This window comes from Elaeis guineensis, chromosome 10 (assembly GCF_000442705.2).
Source record: "Elaeis guineensis isolate ETL-2024a chromosome 10, EG11, whole genome shotgun sequence".
NCBI lineage: Eukaryota > Viridiplantae > Streptophyta > Magnoliopsida > Arecales > Arecaceae > Elaeis > Elaeis guineensis.
Genome location: NC_026002.2, coordinates 63539288 through 63561317, shown reverse-complemented (window position 1 = coordinate 63561317; position 22030 = coordinate 63539288). Strand labels below are relative to the sequence as shown.

The 22030-nt window shown below is 37.8% G+C and overlaps 1 pseudogene; it reads left to right on the top strand.

Annotated features, from left to right (window-relative positions):
- The first annotated feature begins 1943 nt into the window (after positions 1-1943).
- Positions 1944-6315, top strand: LOC105035978 (uncharacterized; annotated as a pseudogene).
- Positions 6316-22030: the final 15715 nt, after the last annotated feature.

Below are 22030 nucleotides of genomic sequence, written 5' to 3'. Positions count from 1 at the left end.
CACTAGGATCTAAATATGATACAACAGCATACATTTAAATTTGAAATTCAAATTTGAATCAGTAAACGTTTTACAGTACTGTGTTCAGAACACATCACCTTTTGCGGGTAGTCGATCACCGCAATCTGATCACCGTCGGGGAGCTCTGATCGTCACATCACAGCCACACAAATATCTGGCCTCTGCGGATCATCCACACGAAGCTTCCGTCTGATCAGCTCCTCACGAATGCTAGTTCGTGATTTCACCCTTTTGATGGCAGATGTTGATCGAACTTCTTCGATCGATGTGTGCCGACTTCTCAGATACTCCAGATTATTTGCAAAGTTGCTTGAGAGGCTGATGGATCTCTCCCTAAAATTTGATGGATTCACGACACTCGTGGCACACCAATCTCACTTTTCGAACCCTAGGTAGAAACCCTAGGGTACACACCAAAAACCCTGCGCCCAATTTTCTCTCTTTTCTTTCTTTTTCTCTCAGAAGGTTTTGGACCTTCACCTTGTGCAGAAGCCTTCCTCACACCCCAAAGTTTCTCTCCTAAAATTTTTACGCACGTCCCACCTTTCTCCTCTTTTTAAAACAACGTCGAACGTATCTTATCCGCGTGAGAGGATAAAGATAAGAGGTTACACATTTGAATTCAAATCAAATTTGAATTCAAATGAAAACTAACTTATCCCTATCCTTTTGGGCGTGAGAAGAGAAGGGGTGTGGCTCTTTGTGCGTAGAAAATGTTTCACGAGAAACCTTTTCTCGTGTATGTAATGTGGCGCACAAAATGGATAAGGATGAAAGGGCAAGTGATAAGTTATCCATTCAAATTCAAACATGCTTTGAATTTGAATGGCTAACTAATTATTTTATCCATCCATATGGCACACAAATGAGGGCGTGGGGAAGGATTTTGCGTGAGAAAAATTTCACGAGAAGTTTCTTCTCGTGAATTCAAATGGGTGCAAGGAAGTTGGGTGTCGCAGGGAATTTAAAACAAGGTGGTTTGATTCAAATTGAGCCAACCTAGTTTAAAATAGGTCAAGCACAATTAGACCAGATTAAACCCAACATAATTAGGCTTAATTAGGCTCAATAAAATTCTAATCAAATCAAGAATTAACTAAACCTAACCCCTGATCAAATCAGAGACTAAACCACCTTAGCGATTAGGTCAACATTTAACCTAATCGGGTCAATCCAAACTGAATCCAATTCAATTGGACTTGATCCAAAAATAATTACTCAATCAAATTGAGTTAATTAGTGATTAAATTATTAATAAAATCTCTCATAAATATTGAGTCCAAATCCGATAGGCAATCAGGCATCAGAGACCATCGATATGAAACCCTGATCAAAGAGTTCAAATTTCAAATTCAAAATTTGAAATTCAAAATTTTGACCCCGGTACCCAAAATGTGTGGAACTCATGATTAGAGAATCTTAATTCTCAATCATAGAGTCCCAGATAGATAAGACTCATAATCAACCATCAGATCAGAAAGGAACCTCTAATGTGTGTGACACAAATCCAACAATTATTGCATGCACCAAGTGCAAGTGAATTAGGAAAAATATTGGAGCATATGGGCGATGGATAGCATGCAATCGAGAATTGGTGAAATACAAGGGGTAGTGGCGTGTTATCCACCATGAGATTTGATGTAGTCCAATTGCACCATGGGATAACATGTGACGCTTCCCTTTGTATTCAAATTGCATGCTATCCACAGTCCATATGCTCTAGGTTTACCCTGGCCTTTCCTTTTTTTGGCTCCTGATTCTTATTCCTCTCTTTTTTACGAGATGGTGTGCACGATGCATGTGCAGTGCATCACAAGTACTGCAGAGGATCCTATAAAAACCCCTCAAAGCCTGCACCTTCTGTGTCCTTGTCTCCTCCCTTATAAAAGCCAAAGATTTGCCCCAAAAGACCACCCAAAGCGATGTTTCCCTACTCTTCCTCCACCACCCCTCAGGCCGTATACGATGTCGGTGGCTCCCATCCTCCTCTCTTCTCCTCTTCTCCATCATATTCATCTTCTCTTCTTATTGTCTCCACAAGAGTAGCAGCGCTAACTCCCACTCGCTCCACCTCAGCATTCTTGACCTGTCCAACAAGTAGCCCTTCTTCTCATCCCCCCAGCACCACCACCACCCACCACAGCAGCCATGGTCGCCCTCTTCCTCCTCCTTTCATGACCACCTGGACTTCAATGCTATCCCCGTCAGGTGCGTCTTAAGCACCGGTGATCTCCAGGCAACTAAAGGCATCACCTTCCCTTTTTCATTCCTATTGCTCTTGATCTCTCTGCCTAAGGTTGGCTGCCAAGGTGGAGATGGCCGAGGAAGAAACTGGCGCTGGAGCACCGCCTAAGTACCTTCAAAAAGTTCTCACCAAGATATTCTCCAGTGAAGACCCTTCGACGCTCAAGTCAGGAGAGAGAGAATAATGAGAAGGAGAGAGCGGAGAGTAGAGAACTTACTTTGAGAATTCTGAAGTCTCTTTATTTATAGAGGAAGAGTCGGAGTCATATCCGTCTTAAAGTCTGGATAGCTTTTCAGATTTATCGCGTAGATTGATTCGGATGAGATATTTTTCTTTTATGAGAGATTCAATCGTGGAGAAATTTTATTCTATCTGAATTTTTTCAATTTAGAAGAGAGATGAATCTGGTGATAAGAACTATGGCTCGGCTATAGATAAGCTATAATAGATCGTCTGATGTCGAGGTTGTGGAGTTTATGGAGCAAGTGTTGGCTGCAAGCTACCTGAGATTGATCGGCAATGTGCGAGCTATAGTAGGTCGTCTAAAGCTGAGGTCATGAAGATTGTAGGGTGCATGTTGGTCTTAGGCAATCTGGAATAGGTCGGCCAAAAATGATCTAAAATAGATTGTCCAATGCCGAGGGGTAGCAAACCTCTACATATGGGATATATCCGATGACCTTGAACCTTATCATACACGCATATATCTGATGGGCATCCATGTTCCATAGCTCGGCCAATACCCCGGTGAGGACTTTTTGTAGGTACTTGGGCAGTGCTTCAGTAGCAATTTCTTTCTTGGCCATGTCCACCTCGACAGCCGACCTCAGGCAGAGAGATCAAGAGCAACATGAATAAATGCATCATAAAATAAAATATTAACTGAACTTCTATTATCTACTAAGACTTGATGTATATCATAATTAGCAATATTCAAAGAAACAACTATGGGGTCGTCATGTGGATATTTTATTCCATCTAGATTGGCTTCGAAGAAGGTGATCTCATCATTGATCTTCCTCATCTTCGGATCCTTATCTTCAGCTGGGTTTCTGTGGAGATCTTCTTGTCGAGGAGGCTCATCGTGTGTGTTTGTTGGGATCCTTCGTTCATCAACATACCACCGAAGGCATCCACATCGGATGAGTGCTTCAATCTCCTCCTTGAGTTGCCAGCGTTCCTCCGCAACGTGTCCATGGTCTCGGAGGTACCTGTAATATTTCCTCGAATTTCTTGCCCATGCTGGGAGGAGCATCCTCTTCGATTGGGGGAGCTCCTCCTGTCGCTCTATCTCCATGAGGATTTGGGCTCAGAGAGTGTTCAGTGGAGTAAAGTAGTGGATCTCCATAGAGGGGTTCGAGATTGCTGGTGCTATGGGGGATCTAGGTTAGTTTTCCCGAGGTGGGGTCTGAGAATGGCGAGATCTTGGTTCCATGCATCGATGCTATACTCACCGATAATCCTTCTTTTTCTCTTATCCAATGTTCTGCTGTGATCTACTATCGGGGTTCTCCTCTTGCCGATTTCAAGCTTCCTTGGCTTGAGCATACCTCTCCATCCATTCTAGCATTTTAGTAAAGTCTCTTGGATAGTTTAGGTTGAGCAAGAAGAGGAGGTCGTTCTGAAGAAGCTCGGCCTTCAATGCGGTCATTGTCAGAGACTGATCTAGATTCCAAACTTCCAAGATTGCAGTATTGAATCAGTTAATATAATCTTAGAGGAGTTCATTCTCCCTCTGCTTGATACTCACGAGAAAATTCAAGTTGCGGCACTGTCAGCGGCTGCCGATAAAGTGCGCAATGAACAACTAGTTCAACTGATGGAAAAAGTCTACGGAGTTCGACTGTAGATTAGAATACCAATGATGAGCTGTCTTCCTTAGAGTCAAAGAAAAAGCTTGGAAGAGAGTGGCATCATTAGCCCCTTGCAAAAGCATGAGAGATCGAAAGTTCTTTAGATGATCCACGGGGTTAGCAGTTCTGTCATACGATTCCATCTGGGGCATCTTGAATCGAGGTGGTAGGGGTTCGTTCATAATCTTCTGTGTGAAGGGCGAGTCAATGTTGAATCTCAGGTCATCATCTGACTGCCTCGGTGCCTGTAGCGCGTCGATCCGCTGATGTATTTCTTGGAGCCTTCTTTTCAAGTCATCCTCCTAAGTTGGATGGTACTGAGGAGAAACATGACCCGAAGTAGAATCCCTCCTCGAAATCAGGGTAGGCGATAGCCTAGATCTATGGCGAAGTGGGCTATTAGGTCGGCTATGATGACTGGCCCCTGCCCTTAAACTATGGGGAGGTTGGGCTGCTGATCTTCCTTTGATCGACTGTGGATTCTCCATGACGGAACATGGTTCTATGTTTTATTGCATCCCTCTCACTATAGCCGAAAATGCCTGCACCTACTGGACAAGGCTATTATATTGGTCGTTGAAGACTATCGGTACTGCTGGTGGGGGGTTCTCCTGGATCGACAGTAGTGGTGCATTGGTCAGTGGGACATATTGGCTATCTACCATTAGAGCGTTGCGACGCATTGGATGCACCCCTTCAGATCCTCATGACAACTGGTAGTGAGCTCTCTCCTCTCAAAATATGACCTCAAAACTAGTCGATGCCCTTTTTCTAGCACTAAGTGTTGCTCCTGATCTCCCTGCCTAAGCTCGACTGTCGAGGTGGAGATGGCCGAGGAAGAAACTGCCACTGGAGCTCCACTCGAGTACCTGCAAAAAGTCTTCACTGGGGTATTCTCCTGTGAAGATCCTTTGACACTCAAATCGGGAGATGGAGAATAATGAGAAGGAGAGAACGAAGAGTGGAGAACTTACTTTAAGGGTTCTAGAGCCCCTTTATTTATAGAAGAGGAGTTGAAGTCATATCCATTTTAGGATCTGGATAGCTTTCTGGATTTGTTGCATAGATTGATTTGGTTAAGATATTTTTTTTTTACGGGATACTCGATCATGGAAGAATTTCATTCTCTCTGAATTTTTTTAATTTAAGAGAGAGATGAATCTGATAATAAGAACTATAGCTCGGCTACAGATGAGCTATAATAGATCGTCTGATGTCGAGGTTGTAGAGTTCGCGGAGCAGATGTTGGCCGCAAGCTACTTGAGATTGGTCGATAATGTAGGAGCTATAGTAGGTCGTCTAAAGCCGAAGTCATGGAGACTGTAGGGTGCATGTTGTTTTCAGGCAATCTTGAATAGGTTGGCCAAGAACGATCTAAAATAGATCGTCCAATACTGAAGGATCGTAAACCTCTACTGATGGGGTATATCTGACGACCTTCATCCTTATCATATATGCATATATCCAGTGGGCACCCATGTTCCATAGCTCGGCCGGAGCTGAGGATGTTGTAGCCAAGGCCGAGATATAGGTCTACAATAGTTCCCATTCCTCAAAATCTCATCTCGATTCATGTATCGCTAAAAAGATTGGATTTTCCCACTGTGTATGAAATTAACAGGAACAGGGGATGAATGGGAAGCAAGCACCTGGTGACAATTGCAACCAGGAAGGCATGGCGATCCCAGGGAGGGTCGGGCGTTGCAACTCGGAGGCGCGCAAGAAGAAGATCGAGAAGTATCGAAGCAAGCGCAACCAGAGGAATTTCCACGGGAAGATCACTGTATGAATCACCTTTTTCTCATGATTTTGATTCATTGCTTTCATTCTTCTATACAATTATCTTTTACCACTCCATTCTTGACTTCGTCATTTCGTCTTCAGTATGCATGCAGGAAGACGCTGGCCGACAGCCGGCTGAGAGTTCGAGGCCGGTTTGCAAGGAATGGCGAGACCGAGATATCAACAGAGCCGGAAGCTTTGGCAGAGGTCACGGAGAACAACGACGATTGCTATAGCAGTTAGAACAACACTGACCAAGCCCAGAGCACTGCAAACGGCGGCAGCACCAACGGCAACGGAGACTGGTGCAGGCAAATGCTGGTGGCGCTGGAGGCTGAGTTGGAAGAGTAGTGTTATGATGAGGAGCTCTGGGCCAACTTTTCTGTCAATTTCTCCGGGAACCTTCTCTCGTAAAAGTCATCCAACTGGTGGGAGAGAGAGAGAAGTGGTGGATTAGTTAGTACTCATAGTAGTAGAAGAAGCACGAGCAATACCAGTATCTGTCTGTTGAGCGTGGGTGGTGCATTGTGCGATGGATGGCATGCACACAGCCACGTGCGGCAAATATTTTATAGTCTGCTTCTGCATATGGTTGTCCATCGTATGATAGACAGTGCCTATTACCGTATAGTGTGCATTGTACAGTCTGCTGTCATGTGCAGCTGTTCATCCGACGATAGACACAGTACATTACTATGCACTGTAGAGTGTGGTGCTCCACGACAAATAGTAACAGATATTATTTTTATTTTAAAGAATTTCCAAAAACTATATTAATAGAAGTTAATTTTATTTTAATTCCACTGTCTCTTTTTCTTCATGTGGGTGGCCTTTGGACCAGCCGGATGAAACCAAATCTTTTTTTTCTTTTTTTTGGTAAGAATCCAAATCTTTTGGTATACACCAACTAAGATGGAACTTGGGAGAGAGCTAAAGTGGTGCAGGGGTTCATCGATCAAAAGCCCGTCCTTTTTCTTAGCTTTAGCCCGCTATCGAGCTCGTGTGCTGCCTCTTGCCAAAAGGTGGGATTTTTACTTAATTGTGCCCAGGTTCTGGCGAGTACCTCATGACGGATTGATCCATCCATCCACACCCCATCACCACCCCCACGCCCCCACTCTTCCTACCCGGCCGATGGCTTCCGACAAGAAAGGTTGCTTTGGAGGGGTTTGAAAATTTCCATAGGTTTTTTTTTGATGCAAAGAGTTAGGGAATACCTAACTTATGGATCTATATAAATAGATATTATAAAACTATATAGGTGTATAAGGACATAATTATATTAGCATGCGCTATAGATTATACTTTGCCCATCAGCAAAGTTCTAATAGCGCAAAGTAGCTTCTACACTAAGACAGACAACGGAAACATATTGGAACTCAGTTTATCTGTTTTTCTTCAAGTCGGTTTACAGAAGCCATGTCAGAGCCAGAGTTATCTTCTCCCTTCTTAGATGTTATTACCTGCAGGCTTGAATGGATAAGTCTGAAAATTTCCACAGCTTATTTTGTTATATGAAACAGTGTCTTATGCTTGCCACGTTACCAGATTATGTTTAAAGAAAGATCTTCATTGTCCACCACCGGTCTTAAATATTTTGTTAATCACTACTAAAGAATGGGGAGACCTTTCCACATCCAACCATAATGCTTTCAAGTACATTGGCTTCAGAAGCGGTAATGTTTGATATGCCTTCCTCAGGTGCTTGCTTTCCATATATTTTTATGGATCAAGAACAAAAAGGCAGCAGGACCATCCAAACGAAAGACTGCATTCTTGTTCTGTTAAAGAGGACCAGAATATCTACCTTTGGACAAAGGCTTCCTTCACATGTCTGCCTTCTTTTCCAGAAGTACCAAGCATCTTCTGAAGAAATCATAATCAAAATCTGAGTCTCTTTAGGCTTTTATATAATAAAAGCATGCTACATGCGGGACTTCAAAAATGAAACCTAATGGTAAAATAGAAGTAATTGCACCTTATTCGGTTTGAGATATATCGGTCAAGAATTTGCATATCGATATCATAATTTGGGATGATGGACCACTGAAGACGACCTATACGGGACTTGGCAATGGAAAGAGCAAGGGAGAAGCTTCTGCTTTAGCATATGAAACACTTTCATGCCTGCCATAGTTTTTGATGAGAAGAAGGTTAAACCGCCACTAATTATTTATAAGCATATAGTTTAGTCACAATAGGGTTGTAACAGTCCATGCTCATGCTTGCCATATTACCAGATTATGTTTAAAGAAAGCTCTTCATTGCCCACTATCGGTCTTAAATATTTTGTTAATCCCTACAAAAGGATGGGAGACGTTTCCACATGCAACCCTAATGCTTTCAAGTACACTGGCTTCAGAAGCGGTAATGAATGATATGCCTTCCCATTAGCTGCTTGATTTCCATATATTTTTATGGATCAAGAACAAAAAGGCAGCAGGACCACCCAAACAAAAGACTGCTTTCTTATTCTAGACTGGGAGAGGAACTAAAGAAGGACCAGAATCTACCTTTCGACAAAGGCATGGTCTTGAAAGGAGCAATAGAGGCTCCATAGAGGTGGAGTCTGTTTAGCTGTCTGGATGCCTGTCGGCCCCAAATCGAGGCTATAAGCTCCACTAAGATTGCCCTTTAAGACAATATGATTCTCTTTGATGGGTAGTAGTATGCAAGAACCCATATCTTGCTAGCGGCATCAATTGCATTGGCTTTCCGAACGACATCAAAAGCATAGCTTGTATCATTAGGTTGCCATTTGCACGATCTAGACCGTGGCAGCCGACACACTGCCGGTAAAGCTTCATATTGGCTCAAGCACTAATGTGGAAATGCCACAAGTTGCTAGGTCTTTAGTAGTATATATTAAATCAACTTCCAGTGAGTAGCCTAGGGAGAAGGTGCGCTAGGCTACACAATGATGAGGAAGAGTATTCAATTGTGAAAACAACTAAACTTTCTTAAGGTGCCCACCTTAGAGCAAAGTCAAGTGGTGGAAGAAGGAATCAGATGTGCTGTTTAACTTCAGTGCATTACTAGAAGGAAAAGAAAAGTGGAATCTCAGGCCGTATGGTTGGTATTTTTTAATCGGGTCATCAGTAATACACATGTGAAAGAGCAGGAAATGCAACTCTTTGGATGCTCATGTTGACCGAAAGATAAGAAAATGCTACGACGCATCAATTAATTCCATAACCAAGATGCAATTATTTAGGTTCCAGAATAGCGAAAGGATCACAATCTTTAAGTATGGTTGGACTTAAATTTTAATCATGACCGGAAGAGATAGTTTGGATCGAGAAGTTCAATGAGTGAATACGGCTAACTGATAGTCCAAAGATAAATAAGAATAATAGGTTCTGCTGTTTAACGTTGGAATCCAGAGACAAAGGTCTATTCCAATCTAATGAAAACAGAGCAGTATCAGAGAATAATCAAAAAAGTTATGCACACCACCTCGACATTAGCAACCATGGACTTTATACCATAATCTTTTCTTTATTTCTATCCGATCATTGGCATGATTTACCCCTGCACCTAAGCTGAGAAAAATAGCACAAAAAGTAAACTTGAAATCATGGAAAAGTTTTTTTTTTCCATATATCTTGATAATTCATCCTATTCCAAGGAAGACTAACAAGGTTGTATCATAAAAAATTCTCATGAAGTCCACTAGTACATATGGGTGAGTATGGTCCAGTTTGGATCGATTTCATGCTCAAACCTAAGTCGAACCAATCTTAAATGGCTTGACATTTCTAGAAACCAAACCGGATCAATAGAAAATTGAAACCAAACCAACATGATTTAAATGATCTGATTTGGTTGGGTTTACCGGTTTATATTATTATTATTATTATTATTATTTTGTGATTCACAAAGGCTCTTGTCTCTTTTTTCACGTAAGAGTACCATCAAGAGAATTTATCAAGTAAAATGATTTAAATTGACATAAGATATTGTCACTTAACAAAGTAAAATTCTTAAACAAATATCATCATTAAGGATTAAGATAAAGATCTCCAACACATTACAAAAAAAATAAACAATTCAGTAAGTGAGTTACTTAGAGTTTAAGGCTAATCAATACAAAATCAAATTGATAAACAACACTATAAATCCAGAATTATTTTCTAATACATCAATACTCCAATATAAGCAACATCCTAATCAAAATGACGCCTGTTGGTGCTAAAGTTCATTGACACCAAATTTGCTGGAGTTGCAGGTGTGAACAGGACCTCCAAGTGACGTACCTACAAAAAGTTCAGACTGAAAAGTATTCTGATGGAGACCCTCCGACGCTCAAGTCAGCTAGTAGAACTAATAGATAGAGGAGCATGGGATTTAGAAAATGTTACATGCCTGGGGTCATCTTTTTGTTTCTTTTTATAGATAGAGGTCGAAGCTATGGTTGGCAGGTGGGCTGACCCGATTATGCGAGACTTGAGATAGATTTTGCATAATACGCCAATTGTTCGAGAGATTTTCGTATCATAGAGATCATGCTTTTTTTATCTGCTCTCTGACAGTTGTTATCTGATTAGTGTCAGCTTTTTGAATTTTGATTTGATTGGTTCAGGTTGATCAGGGCTCGATGTTGGCCGATGATGAGTCGGAACTGTATATTGGCTGACTAGGAGTCAACACTAAATTATAAACGATCAAAAATTGATGCTAAGAGCTACTCGATGAGAGATCAGTCAAAGATACTGGCCGACCAGGGGTCGGACAGCCTTTAGTTGAAATTGTCGGGCTTGGATAAGCAAGTTATGGTCGATTGCTTGTATGGGTGAGATGTATTGGCACAGGCTTAATAGGCTGGATATCTTTCAATCTCTTCATATTATCATCCCACTCTAAAATTTTTCCAACACATATCCTCCTACTCCCTATTTCGAGCTCTGGTTGGGCTATGGAAGCACTCGCTTGGCGTTTAAATGACAGGAGATATAAAGAGATTTTTCAAATAGATGTCTGCGCATGATTTTTCAGATGAAGATGATGATGATACAATCATGAGCTCCTTTTGAAACCCATACAGATGTCGTCTTTATCTTGTTGTGGTGCATTTTATTGAAAAATATGTCTTAAAGCCAATTATCTAGGTTGTAGATGATTGTGCTCCATACAAATATATGAATTATAAAATGATAAATATTATCTGACAGATTCATTATAAGGAATACATCTTTCAAAATAGAACTCATATATTATGATGAAGTCCTTAGAACTACTACCAAAATGATAAAGGAGGATTTATCATATGGTTCTTAAATCCTGCTCGCAACCAAACGATACAATTGTTACAAGGATGATAATTATATTGAGTGTAGGTCGTTTTGTATCATATTAGTTGGTTGTCCTCTTAACCAAGACGTATAGTGACACGTGTATAGAATACGGATGATATGTAAGAGTATATTTCACTGAGTATGACCACTTCTGGAGCACTCTGCTGTCAAGGACTGCTCTGATGGGATATGGGTATGTATCCCTTTGATCTGAGACTGTTTTGGTGACTTGTAAGCAACTCACTGTGCTTTGATGCTGGACTATTCGAATTTTTAATTCAGTAATGAAAGATTTTTGGGTACAGTTAAGTACTTGTGAAGTCTGAGTGCGAGTCAAGATGGGATTAACTGCTCCAAGTAAAATTGGAGATGATGCATCATTGTGTTTTAATTCAGCAAAATTTTGACCAAAGTAGTCCTAGTGAGGAGTCACAGAATTTTTGAGGTTGAGACACAATATGGACCACTCATCCTGGGTTGACAGTTTAACCCAAAGTCATCCTTGAGCATCAAGTGTCAAAAGAATGAATTATATGGTAACTATATCTATATGGGTTCTAGAGTGTTGCTAGGCATACATTCAGTCTATCCAGATGTCGGATTTCATTGCTAGATGGTTACATTGATTAGTACAAAAATTATTTTTATATTAGCGACTTAGGTTTGAATCTATGGGGTCACACACATAGAAGTACCTGTCTGATCAAATGACTGATCGATGATTATAAATCGTTAAAGAATTTAATTATCAATTTAATTGATGATTAATTTTTTATAAATATTACAATAAATTATTTACTAATAGTTAGTAAATTAGAAGAATAATTAATTAATAATATAATTATTAATTGACTTAATTTGATTGAGCAATGGAGATTGGATTAGATCTAATTGAACTGGATTCAATTAGATTGGTTTTTTATTGATTGGATGTATCCCTATTGAATAATAAGACTTGTTCCAATTGATCTCAGAGATGCATGAATATAATTTAATTATTTATATAAGATTGAATTAGATCTAATCCTATTGGATAATAGGCTTGATTGGATCAAGTCCTATTATCAAATAGCTTCCCTGATCTCCATCAAGAATCAACCTCTGGATCAATAAGGTTTTAATCTAACTAATTTCAAAATCGATTGGAGCCTAATATGTTTCATAATTGGGCTAGGACCTAATTAGTTAATTTGTTATAACTAATTTCTAAGTTAGTTAGAAATTAGTTAAAATTTGATCAAAATCTTGAATCCTATTTGGAATAGGACTAAACCCAAACCAACCCATGTGATATTTAATCTCCACGCCACAACCCTTTCATCAAGAAAAACTCTCACGCCCCATGAAGAAGTGCCACACCCCTTTCCTCTCTTCTTTTCATGAAAAAGGAGGCATCCCTCCCTTCTTGTTGCCCAAAAATAAGCAGGGGGCATCCAAGAGTTGGATGCCCCAACATCCCTCATGCCAACATCCTCTTTCTTCTCTTCTTTTTAGAGATTTTTGTGAGGCTTTGCTTGCTAATTTTTGGACATCAAAAAAGAGACTTCTCTGTTGGTTATGCAGTAAAAAATTGGAGAAGAAAAGTTCTTCCCAAAGAAAAAAAGATCAAGAAAGAAGATGGGTCTTCTTTCTTATGCGCAGCCTTGAAAAAAAGGAGTTCTTCTTTCAATTTTTTTTTATATTTTTTTTAGAATAAAAATTATATTAGATCTAATTTTTAATATAAAAATTTAGAGAAAAAATATCAAAAAAATCTGGTTGGACATTTGGGGCTCCCTAGAGTTCTAGATCAAGGAAGAAGAATGGTCTTCTTTCTTGTGCATAGCCTTGAAGAAGGAGTTCTTCTTTTAGATATTTTTTCTATTTTTTTAAGATAAAAATTAAATTAAATTTAATTTTTAAGATAAAAATTTAGAAAAAAATATCAAAAAAATATGGTTGGGCATTTGGGGCTTCCTAAAGTTCTAGATCAAGAAGAAAAAAGAGAGAAGAACGGTTCTTCTCTTGGGTCTCTCTTTTAAATTTTTCTAGGGCTCAAGAATCTATATAATTTTCAGCATAAAAAATTAGATTAAATCTGATTTTTATCATGAAAAATTAGAGAAAAAAATTCTTCTTAAAGGCATGAAAGGAAGAGAGAAAAGTTCTCTCTTGTGCGTGGGAGAATTGAGAAGAAAGAATTTTTCTCATGATCTCTATTGTAGAGATCTAATGTGTAGATCCAAAAAAAAAAGGAGAGGGTCTCCTTATTCTTTATCTTCATGATTTCTTTTAGATCAGCTAATGCATGGTATTTTCGTGAGCTAGCACTCTCGGGGAGATTGATCAGTACAAGAACTTCATATAGATACCCGTAGAGGCCGGACGCGTGTGTGGCTGCCAAACATTATGAAGAATCAAGTACTATGGATTTTGGTTGTGATGATCTGCTATCCATACTCAAGTATGAAGTTTTGAATTCAATTAATATTTAGATATGTGATAAACACTTAATTTAAGTCATTTAAAGTAGAAACTTATATTTAATTTATTTTATTTATTAAGAATTTGATGCTTCTTTTTATATTTTATAGGAAAGTGATCGTCGATACAAAGAGTCTAATTTGCAGATCAAAAAGACTCAAGTTTGAAGAAAATTGGACTTAAAATAAAATTAAAATAAAAGAAGGATGCATACGGTATTATAGAAAATGAAGATACTATGCAAGGAACCCAAAAAAGATATAGGCGTCATTTTAAAGAAACAAAGTTTCTTTTTGTAATAAAAAAGGAGCATTTCCACGAGGCATTGTGCGCGGGTGCGGGCGCGGCATCGCGGGCGTGCGGCATCGGGTGCGCGAGCGCGGGGGCGTGGCATCGCGAGCGCAGGGGCACGGCAGGTGGGCACGGGTGCACGGCAGGTGGGCACGGGTGCACGGCAGGTGGGCACGGGTGCACAGCATGGTGGGGTGTGGGGAGTTTTTGCTGGCGGACACAGTGGCGAACAGATGCTCATTAAAGGAAAAATATGATACTTGGAAATACTTCAAGAGGAAGAATTTGTATTTTTTTTATTTGCTTGTGATCTTTCTATCTCATCCATCCATCTTTTAGTCCTTAGTATTTTCTTTAGTCCCACATCTGAACATCATGTAAAACTCATCCCTCCTAACACCTATAAAAAGGCTCTTGTACTCCCATTTGAGGATCATCCCAGAAATCCTTCTAGAGCCTTGCATAGAGGAAGAGAAAGGGACTACTCCATGAGCAGCTAGGCTAGCAGTCTCGGGAGTGGAGAAGAAATTTTGTAATGACACAGAGTGGGTTTATTGTTCTAAACTTTCTTGTATTTCTTTATATGCAATAAAGATTATGCTTTTTATTTAAATCGTCATGAGTTCTTTATTTGCTCTCTTTCATATACTTTTATTTATGCTTTCCTGTTAGATTAATATTAGGAATAACTTTTACTTTTTGGAGACGCACCATGATCTATGGGTACGGGGTGTGCCAAGAAAAGAAGAGTTGTTTACCTAGTACTTTTCGGAGATGCACCGTGATCTACGAGTACGGGGTATGCCGAGAAAAGATAGATATTTTTTTTAAGATTAATCGTATCTATTTAATTAAAAAAAAAAGAGATACAACTCTACTAGTGTAAAATTAACTCAAAACTCTCGAGCTCTTTATTTTTTAATTACATCAATTTTAAGATAATTTATTTTTTAAATCAAAACAACGCTTCTTTCTTTTATTTTACAATCTCAACTTAGCCCAAGATCCCTGAGGATACGATCTCGACTCATCCTACCTACGTAGTGAGTAGAGTTATTTTTAGTACTATCAACGACTACGCATCAATATGATCTAAATATAAAATAGATATGATCTATATTTATTAAATTTTAAATTTTAGATGTACATATATGCATATTAATTCATGTCATAGATCTTGTATGGTGATTTTAGATTTGATCTTGTGGAAAAATTCAGTTTAGGGGTAAAATGATAATTTTAAAACTTTTTCAAAATCATGATTTTACAGTGAAAAAATATTAATTAATCTAATTAATTAACATAAATTTATCCTATACTAGGATCTAAATATGATATATAGCATGCATGCATTTAAATTTGAAATTCAAATTTGAACAATAAACACTTTATTATAATGTGTTCAGAACACAATACCTTTGTGCGGGTAGTAGATCGCCGCAATCTGATGACCATCGGAAGAGTCTGATCATCGTGATGCAGCCACACAGTGTGTCTGGCCTCTGCAGATCATCCACACGAAGCTCCCGATCTGATCGACTCCTCACGAGTGCTAGCTCGTTGTAGAGCCCTTTTGACGGTCGATGCTGATCGAACTCCTTCGATCGATGTCTATCGATTCTTTGAATGCTCCGAATCATCAACAGACATGCTTGAGAGGATGTTGATGATCTTTCTAAGATTTTGTGGGCTCACGATATTCGTAGCTCACTTTCTCACTTCCCGAACCCCAGGCTAAAACTCTAGGGAACTCATCAAAAATCTTGCACCCACTTTTTTTTTTCTTTCTTTTTTTTTCTCTTGGAAGGATTTGGACTTTCTTTTCACGCATAAGACTTCCTCACACCCCAAAATTTTTTTTCAAAAATCTTCTTCTTCTTGCATACCCCACTCTTCTCCTCCTTTTATAACAACGTCAAACATCTTATCCAAAAGAAAGGATAAAGATGAGTAATTGCACATTTGAATTCAAATCAAATTTTGAATTCAAATGGACACCAACTCATCCCTTATCCACTAAAGGCGTGAGGCATGGCTTAAATTATGCATGGAGTGATTTCATGAGAAACCTTTTCTCATGTAATAAATAGGGTGTAAAAAAAGGGATAACGTGCAAAGATTGATTGCCCATTTAAATTCAAACTTTATTTTGAATTTGAATGGCCAACCAATCATCCTTATCCATTCATTTGGCACATTAAAGTGGGGCATGGAGAAAGGCTTGGCGTGAGGAAAAAATTCATGAGAAGTTCCTTCTCATGAATTCAAATGGGTGCAATGGAAGTGAGGTGGCGCATGGAGATTGGGTCAAGGTAGTTTAATTATTTAAACCAACCTAATTGAACCAAATAAGTTAGGTCCAATTAGACTAATTTAAATCCAACTTAATTAGACTTAATTAGGCTCAATAAAATCTTAATCAAATCAGAAATTGACTAAGCCCAACCCCTGATCAAATCAGGGAGCAAACCATCTCGACGATTAGGTCAACTCTTAACCTAATCGGGTCAAACCCAAGTGAATCCAATTCAATTGAACTTGATCCAAAAATAATTACTCAATCAAATTGAGTTAACTAGCGATCAAATCACTAATTAAACCTCTCATAAATACTGAGTCCAAATCCGATGGGCAATCAGGCATCAGAATTCATCGATATGTAAACCTGATCGAAAAATTCCAACCAGTGGGAGTCTTGACCCCGGTACCCATAATGTGTGGAACTCATGATCAGAGAATCCTGATTCTCGATCACTGAGTTCCAAACATGTAGGATTCTACATCAACCATCAGATCAGATAGGAACCTCTAATGTGTGTGACCCCGCAGGTTCGAACCTAAGTCGGTAGCACAGGAACCAATTTCTGTACTAATCGAAGTGACCATCTAGCAATGGTATCCGACATTCGGATAGGTTGAAGAGTCGCAATCACAACACTCAGAACCTATATGAATATGGTTATTGTATAATTCATCCTTTTGACCCCTGTGTTTAGGACGACTCAGGGTTAAACTGTCAACCCTGATCAGATCATCCAAATCGTGCTCAACTCAAATAGTCCTATGACTCCTCACAAAAACTATCCTAGCCAAGATTTTACTAAATTAAAACACGACTGTACACAGCTCCTAAACTGGAGTGGTCAATCCCATCTTGACACACGCACCGACAAGTCAAGTACTTGACTACACCCAGCAGCCTTCCGTCACTGAATTAAAAATTCAGATAGTCCAGTGCCTAAGTGCAGTGAGTTGCTTGCAAGTCACCGTGATGGTCTCAGGTCGGAGGGATATTTATACCCATATTTCATCAGAGTAAATCTTGACAGCAGAAATAGCTCCGGAGTCGGTCACGTTCAGTGCAGATGTACCCTTACATCTCACCTGTATGCCATACCAGTGTCTCCACACTCATTGGTTAAGAGGATAACCAACCTATATGGCACACAACGACCTATGCTTGATAAATATTGTCGTCCTTGGTAACAACATATCATTTGATCGCGAACAGATTTAAGGACTAAATGACAAATCCTCCTTTGTCGAGTCTAAATAGTCCTAAGGACTTCACCACAACATAGGAGTGCATTAGAAGATGAAATATTTTGTTATGAAAAATATCAAAATAATTTTTATTAATTCATAATTTATGTACAAATACAAAAATGAGCACAACCGTCAACAGGCTGACGATTAGCTTTGGGACACTATTCCCAACAGATCTATGTAGACATTGTAGATTAAATGATTTAATCTATATATATTCTACTGTAAAATTTTAAAAATACATGTACAATCACCCACCACGCTTTCCTTCAAATGGTATCAGAGCCAAGTTCATTATAACATGAACATATATGTATGTAGAGTTGAAATCAAGATTTAGTAATGCATGAGATGTGTTATGATCTGATTTTAGATATGATCTAATAGAAAATCAGATCTAAAATAATTTAGATTAGATCTAAATTTTTTGTATATAGGATATGTGAATTAGATTAGATGTTCTGAGTAGCAAAGTACTAGGATTAGATAATCACCAGGCTGTCCGATCATAGGAGCAAGTAGGATTACATGATCCTCTTTTCCCATTCAATGGGGTGCTCTTCATGACGTGTAGGGGTGCCACTGTGAGGTCTCATAAAGAAGAAAGCAAAAGGAGAAAGCTTACTTTTCTGCAAAATCCTAGATATTGAAACTCTAAAATTTGTTGTATATGATATAAAGCATGAGTTGTATGAAAAATAAAATATCTAATCTATATGATTAAAATTATTTTAATCATAGAAATAAAATTTAAAATCATAAAATATTTAGATATAATTTAAAGTTTATTATGATTGATTTTATTTTAGTTTATGCGAGAATTTTTAGATCTGAAACTATATGATACTTGTTGGCATGTCAACTGAGCCGACTAGTTTTGAACTGAGTCGACCTAGTCCTCTAGTTTAATCAATTCAGTGCTAACTGATCTGACCCAGTTGACTCAAGCCGAATAGTAATGGTTATTGTTCATGATCAGTTAGTCGATTGAGTATCAAACTTAGTCGATGCACTGAAGCGAGCCAATTTAGTTCAGAGATAAGCCGACCTAGTTTTCAGACCAAAAAATTTTACATAAAATTGATGTAAAATTATTTTACAAAATTAAAATAGTTTCAATTAATAACCTTAACCCACGTTAATGCTATACTAAATTAAGAATTAAAAAAAATATATTTTAAATCTAAAATTGTGATTAAAGATCTAATGACATTGCATAAAACATGGGGCATGGGTTAGCTAAAATCAGATCCTTTTAATGGGTTAGACCTAAGGTTAGAATCAAAGACCTAATAGACTAAAAAGAGTAGTTGATCAAATCTAACTAATAGTTAATTTAGATTAGATAAAGAGTACTCTAGATCAAATACAATAGTTGTAGTTGATTGAGTCCATATCTTTGATTAAACGAAATAGACCTTGATTGGTGCTTAATGGTTGAGACTAAGTTATTGGGCTAATTAGATCGCTAGGTGACTTAAGTTGATCCATGTCATTAAAGTTAATCAATATGACTGATTTAGGAGCCTTAGACTAATTTGTCGATTGGACCGACTTGTCTCTAGTCCTTCTCATGACTTGGTGAAGTCAGTGGGAGGATTTACGATGTGTTGATTGTACCAGCTAGTCACTTATCTTTTTTTTCTTATGACTTGATGAAGTCAGTGGGATGATTTATGACTGACAGGTCAACTGATATTTTATAAAATAAATTAACTAAATTTTTTAAATTATTAGGTCCATAAAATGAGCTAGTTATAGGAAAACTTGATCATAACCTCCTATTAAGATGCATGATAATGAGTCTAATATTTCAAATAGGTATTGGAGGAGCCACACACCTGGTGTCTATTACGTATTGAAATTATCATCTATTATATGATCATCTTATTGTACCTTCAGATCAATACTCAGGTTAACTGAGCCACACTCGGGTTGGACATCCGTTTGTTGGATGCACTTGATGTTGTCATGTTAATAGTTGGATCTAACCAAAATTTTTAGTGGATGCACCACACGCCTGCTGAAGGAATGCCTGGGGCAAAATCTGATTACTAAAAATTATTTGAAAAAATAATTAGTTATGAACCTACCCAAGGATGCACTAAGGTTGGTCGAGCCACACTCAGGCCTGAATGCAGTCTATGTAGATTCTAGTATATGCTAAGGAATTAAAGTAATTTTTCGAATTAAAAGTAGAGACTATCAATTCATATAAAATAGTGAGAGAATCTTTAGACTAAAGTTTAAGTATTTAGACTTAAAATTGTTCATATACTAATAGGTCAATTATTCTTTTTTCAGAAATGGCTAGAATATTGTCGCTCTGTTCATTGTTAGATAGTGACAACGTTATCAAATCTAACTTCAATAGCCAGTATCGAAAGTTGAATATAGTTTTTGAGCAAATTGATCAAAAAAATTTTAGACTAACTCAAATAGGCTTAAAAGAGAAATTAGTAAATAGTTACTGGTCAAGATAGTTATATGATAACTCTTTGAAGTTTCTCTATTGGTAATACTACTATCAGGGTATAGAATACTAACAGTATAAGTCATATTTGTAAATAGTTGCAAAAGACTTCAAAATAGTAGAAGATTTGAAAACGGTAAGAGACTCTTGAATGTAAGACATGAAAGTCTGTTCCAGTCTTAACATTAGGAATCATCAAACTTATTTTCAATCCTGACCATGTCATTTAAGTGATTGTCACTATTGTCTAATCTTATTGATGGTGTCAATAAGTATGATTATTATGATATCATTGTGAATGATACTGCTATAATATGTGGATAATTAAAAATGACATAAACTTAGTATCATAGCCTGTTAGTGTAAAATATACATCTAACTAGCACCCTAGATTAGACAATGTCATTGAAGCCTACTTTTGGTATAGTTGACTTATTCATCTTTTATTGGAAAGGATGAATGAGCCAGTGATGTTCTGAGTTTGATACATATTGATGTATTTGCACTCATAAACATAAGTGCCAGAAGAGAGCTTTACTACTTCATTAAAATCTCTAACGATCTATCTTGACATGGGTGTGTTTTGTTTATGAAGCACAAATCTAAATCGATTGAAATATTTAAATGATTTCATAATGAGGTAGAAATTAAACTGTAAAGAGTGTGATAACTCATTAGTTAGACTGATGAAATGAATATCTTTACAGTAAATTTTGATATGTCTTGAAGAGAATTAGATTCTCTCTCAATGGACCTCTCCTCGGACACCACTATTTGAAAAGAGGAATTGAACTTTGTTAGACATGGTTTGGTCCACTGTGGGTTTGCTAGTCAGTCGGAGGTTATGCTTTAGAAACTACTTGATATGTGCTCAAGAATGTTCTGAGCAAATCGAAAACTTCATATGAGATATGGACTTGGGTAATTCGATACTCACTTACCTTAGGTTTGGGATGTTGAACTTACATGAAATATTTACAAACCGATTAGCTTGGATCTTTGTTTGATGAATACTATATTAAAAATATTTCTTCTACTTTCCTGATGGACATGAGATGTTCATGAATCTTAAGGCATTCTTTTTGGAAAGAAAGTTTTTTGGTGAAGGAACTGATGTCGTTAAGACTAAGTTTGGTAAAGCTTGATAGGTAGAGGAACCAACTCTGACACAAACCAACAGAACCAGAGTTGATTAGATCAAATTCAGAGCCCGATGTAAAGGCATCTTTGAGTAGATATGGTAGAGTACCATATCAGCCGAACAGATATTTTGATTTCTAAGTTCGAAAAGAGAATTTGATCTCCCATAAGGATGCTATACAGGGATCTATCTTTGAGAAGTAGCTTGGAGTCATTAAATCTGAAATGAAGTCCATCAAGATTGACGATGTATGGATATTCGTTGATTCACTTGAAGGGATAAGATCCATAGGGTGTGAGTAGATTTCAGATGGATAGAGACGTAGACAGAAAGGTGAAGACCTATTAATTCTGTCTGGTTGTCAAAAGATTTCATTAAAGTTATAGTGTTGACTATAATGAAATATTTTTCTTACGACAATCCTCAAGTCCATTCGGATTAAATTAAACTTCTCAGAGTTGGAATATATGTTTTGAACGTATGGCTTCGTTGAGAACGAAGAAGAATCCTATATGTACAAATAGGCTGATAGTTTTGTAAAAGTATTTTTTGTATTGTTTGAATGAAATTCTCTTAATCGAGAATCACATCCCTACATTATAGAGAATATAAGCTTAGTTGTCATCTCCATTCTTTATAAAGATTTGGAAGGTTATTAGAACTATCCTTAAATATTTGTGAAGTACTAAGAACAAATGATTCATTTATAGAGAATCTGACTTAAAACTTATGAAATATTGATTTCAATTTCTAGTCGGATCGAAATGACAAAGTTGTATTAGGTTATATTTTTATCCTATTAAGAGGAGTGACATGCTGAAAAGATTTCATGCAGTATTTAGTAGCTAGTTTTATTTGCGATACAGAGTTCTTTATGGTATTTGATGCTGGTAAAGAAGTTATTTGGTTATAAAAATTCAT